This window comes from Vigna unguiculata, chromosome 2, assembly GCF_037176805.1.
Source record: "Vigna unguiculata cultivar grain cowpea cultivar isolate G323 ecotype 2 chromosome 2, ASM3717680v1, whole genome shotgun sequence".
NCBI lineage: Eukaryota > Viridiplantae > Streptophyta > Magnoliopsida > Fabales > Fabaceae > Vigna > Vigna unguiculata.
In genome coordinates this window covers 25,823,481-25,828,641 of record NC_140793.1, presented here as the reverse complement: position 1 = coordinate 25,828,641, position 5,161 = coordinate 25,823,481, and positions in this window count along the sequence as shown.

Below are 5,161 nucleotides of genomic sequence, written 5' to 3'. Positions count from 1 at the left end.
GTTGTAACTATTTTACATTTTTTTTCTTTAATTAATAAATCTCTTATACGTCTCTTCAAAATTAAAGGAAAATAATAATATGATTAAATATTAAAAATTAACTTGATACATGTTGGTTACATGCAATTTTTGTTGTAAATTTGTTAAAAGAATTTACAAGAAAATATTTTTTTACTGTCATTTTTTTAAAAAGTAATTCCTTTGTGTGTAATTATTTCTTATAAAATTATAAAATTTGCAAGTATTTTCTACAAAATTGGTTGTAAAAAATGTTTTATACAAAATATTTTGTAAAAAAATTGACAACAATTTCTTATAATTTTTTTTTCATAACAAAGTTTATAAGTATTTTCTACAATAAAAAAACTCAAAACAAAATTGACAAAAAATATAAATTTTTTTTAGTGGCATTGATTCTAAAAAAACTTAAATATTTAGTACTGATTCTAAATTAAACCAGTATAATAACTATTTACTATAACATATAAACGTTTAACAGTAATAAAAATAGTTACTAGATACACTAAAATCATGATAGTAAATTGTTATCAAATGTAATTTTTTATAGTAGTATTATTTTAATCAATTAAATAATAATCAAATCAACAAAACATTTTCAAACCCTTTAACTTGGAAATTATGCGATCGTTCTAAAAACAACTAAACGAAAATAATGACATTCTCACAAGAGGTTGCAAAAAATCCTACCACAACACAACTATTTCATTTTTTATCTTCCGCAAGAAGGAGGAACTCCAACTATTAAACATATTTTAGTATTTTAAACGAAGTTTACAAATAAAAGAGAGAGAGAAAATTTTAAATGAACAAGTTAACAAATAATTAACTCACATTCTACCAGAGAACTGTGATATATATTTAAAATACTTATCTGTTGTGGAAAAATAATACAGTTGTTATCTTTTTAACTGGAGACTGGTGGAAATGATACTTAAAATATTGTTTATAAGTTTTGTCCTTTCTTAAAATTGATTTGGTATTGTCCAATTTTTAAGATAGGAAATACAGGCATGGGTAGATGTTGTTTCTTTCAAAGTTAATTATTTTTTTCAAAATCCTTTTATTGTTTATTGTTTTTTATTTTTCGTGAGTTTGCTTATCAATAGTATTTTGAAAACATTAAAAGTACTACTTTTAAATAAATTAAACAACCATATGTGAACTTTTTTTAATACTTTAAAACTAGAAAAAACTGTATAATTAAGTTATGAGAACACACTTTGAAATTAACTCGTCGATTCTAACAATAAAAAAGCAGCTTTTGTAATTAGTGAGGGTGTATTATATATAGTTTTTTTACTTCATGAAAAAAGGTATATAGCGCGCACCCGGTGCATTGCTTCAGTGCTTATGTACCATGGAACTTTCAAGTTTAAGCATCTGGTGGAAGGCTGTTTTATATTAATGTTATAGCTGAAAAATATTAGTAAAAGCCATAATTAATGTTACAATGTAAGCAATTTAGATAACAACCGATATATTGCACCATGTAAATAAATTCGTCTCATAGGTATTGCTCGAATCTGTTTTCGTTTTAATTAAAATCATTGTATTGACAAGATATAAATATAAGAAATCTCTTACTTTTTCAATTAGATATGTGGATGAATATACAAATCTACATATTCATCCTGTCCTCGTTTAAAATATATATATATATATATATATATAATACAATATTTCTATTTGTTATTTTTTCTTTTAATTATTTGGTTTGTTATGAAATTCATTCACATCTCTGATATATTTTTTATCATATCATAATATTTATGCAATTATGTCCAAATGATATATGTCAATTAAATATTTTGTATGTCTCACATTTGAATATTTATATTCTTTTCTTAATATTTTTATTTATTGTATATTTTTCTTACACATAAGAATGTTTAGCACTCTCAATTTAAGTGTTTAATAGCATAAATATTTCATTTACTAGATAATATAAAAAAATTATATTCTTTACTCTATCATTATTAATTTTTGTTTCATTCGAAGAACTCTTTTATTTCGTTAGAACAATTTTCGTTATTTCTCGACCATTGACGATGTTGATATTTGAAAAGTTTTGTTAGATCTCTTCATCTCATCAAACTCTTAATTATACAGTTGTTTTTCTTTGTGCGATTTCATTTCTCTTAAATTATTTCTAAGAGACACATTTGATAATTTTTTTAATATTTTTATTTGTTGTTTATTTTTATCATGTAAAATACTATTTTAGTATATTTTATAGCTCTCATGTTCCTTACCCGCTGAATAAATATTTGTCACATACTTGTATTCATATCTATGCAGGTATCCGTTATGCAAGTACCCGCATATTTTTTTAATATCCATGGATATCAACGAGTATCTCAGATATTTACAAAAGAAAATTTTAATATTTAACAATATATTTTAACCATAAATTCAAATAAAAATACAATGCATAATATTTATAAATTTTAAACAAAATACAAATAATCTATTTAAATAGTGTTGAATGACAATTTACAAATAAATAAAGATTTTTTAAAATCAATTGATGAAAAATAACATTTTCATAATCCATATGTTAATGTTTTAATTATTTTTTAATTTAAATTAGAATATAGCGGATAAGAATATCCACGTACAAATACTATAATATTTGTACCCATCTATTAATATACAGATATAAAAAATACTCATACTCATATTTATTACTTATATAAAATTTATGAATTTTCATTTTTATATAATATTTAATTTTTTCCTTTTTACTTAATATATAACTTACATTCATTCTTAAATTCTCCTAACTAATCGCTCTTGCTAATACTACGCTAGTTATGAATAAAATAAAAAACAAAGCAACTATATTTTAAATGGTGAATATCATGTGTTAAATTCCCCACATGTCCTTAAATCAGTGGACCATAATATGACATGTGCCTTTATCTCCACAAACAAACAAGCTATGAAGCAGGACCATATTGTCGTGCCACACGACAAAGGAAATAACAGTTGTAATGTTAACTTTCTCATACTTGAATGTCAACTCAAATGCTAATCTTCCTAGTGTCGGCATTGCCGTTAAAATGGAAATTTCTCTATGAATTAATTAATTAAATTTAGCGTAACTTATTTGTTAATTAAAATTATTCCTACATTAGAATATATTCATATCTATAAATAACTAATGTAATGAAATTCCTATCTTTTAATATTAGTTCTTTTTCTGCAAACGTCATGGTTCTTGCCTTTATTCATCCTTGTATATTATCGGAATTCAATTTTTGATAAAAGTTTGTAATCGAATCTTATTTACGTTTCAATCAACTTAGATTAGTTTCAGATTTATAAGACCTTATAATATTAATTTGCCAAGTTCTTGAAAAAAAAAGGGTAGTTTGATTTTTGTCATTATACTAATTAATTTGTACTTGATGTAATTAATTTAATAATTTCTTATTTCATACATATTTAATTTTTTTGTGAATTGATTAAATAGTATAAAAGCATATTTCAATCAAAACTTACTAATAACAAACATCGCATTTTACGTAAATAAAATAACGTCAAATTGTATTCTTTTAAAAATATTAACTTCATTCATCACAAATAGTTTTAAATTTAATATTTTTTTACCACTAAATCTCGTAAATTATTTATATCTTTTAGTCATTTTACTGGAAAATAAGTGTTTGAGGTTATATATGGAAAAAAAAAAATAAGAAAGGAATCAATTTGCAATAATTATAAAAACTTTACAAAACCAGCATTTATCATAATAGCCATACTACTATACATTAAATGCAAAAGTGATGTATTATGTCAACATTGCTATAAGATAATAAATGCAAGATTAATGTAAATTAACTAAAATAGTAAAATCAAATGCGCGTCAACAAAATCAAGTGCAACCACCTTAAAAAACGATGAGAATAAAATACAACAATATAATGAATAACCTTTTGTTAAAGATAACATTATTTAATCTAAATTATATAGTACGGTGTTCATTATTCTAGGTGTTTTTACTTTTAATTTTTTTAAATTAATAAATTATTATTAAATATTATAATTAAAAAGTTATAAGCCAATGAATTGTTATATATATATATATATATATATATATATATATATATATATATATATATATATATATATATATATATGCCAACAATAAAATAAATATTAGTAAAAGTATAAATGTAATATCCACTTTCTGTCTTAAAAGTTTTGGATATGACTTTCTTAGACGAATCCAAGATTAGCTCACTTGCTATCTTTTGAACTCCTTCCAACTACTTACTTCTTTTCATGTCTCATTTTTTCAAAACAATTCATTTCTATTCTCCCCCTACTGAAACAAAAAACTTTGATAGGGCATAGGCTTCTTCCTCCTCCGAACTAGAAGAACATTCTGCCTCCACGTAAGTTGAACAAAACTTTTGTCTCTTTTTCCGTTTGTTTCTATTCTTAAGCTCTATAGTTTCATGTGACCACTGTCAAGGTCTCATTTTCCATCCTCATATGTCTGTTTTCAGATCCTTAAGTTGCTCTAAGTCCTGGTGCTCCTCCACTAAGAGTTCCTTAAGTCAGCTTTCAGTTTTAAGGTAACAAAAGCTAGATTTATTAGCGTTTTTATGTATATTGCATGTTTCAATTCTGTTTCATGATTGAGATGCATACAAATGTTTGTGTTTATATGGAAATAAACTAGATGTTGCTTGGTATTGTCTGAATTTGGCTTGCATGCGTGAATAGTGAAGAAACCTAGTATTCTCGTCCAAGCGAGCAAGCCTCGCCTAAGTGAGAGTAGTAGAAACTCACTTCTGGTTTCTGTTCGAGTTGTCGTTCAAGCGATGAGCTTCTGTTTTGAGCGACGAGTAATCTCACTCAGGCGAGAAGGTCTCGCTTAAGCGAGAACTCGCAGAAACCTATAGTGCTTATTGTTCGAGCTCTCGCTCAGGCGAGAACACTTTATCGCTTGAGCGAGAGTTTCTAACTTGAGCGAGATAGGTGCAAGGATGTGTTTTATTAATTGCTCTTTGTTATGGCTGGTTGTTTTACTCCTTAAAGGTATGTTGAATGATGTTGAGCATGTATGGTGTGATATTTGAAATTGTATTTCAAATGAATGGTATGACGTGATAATACTTGGAGATAACAT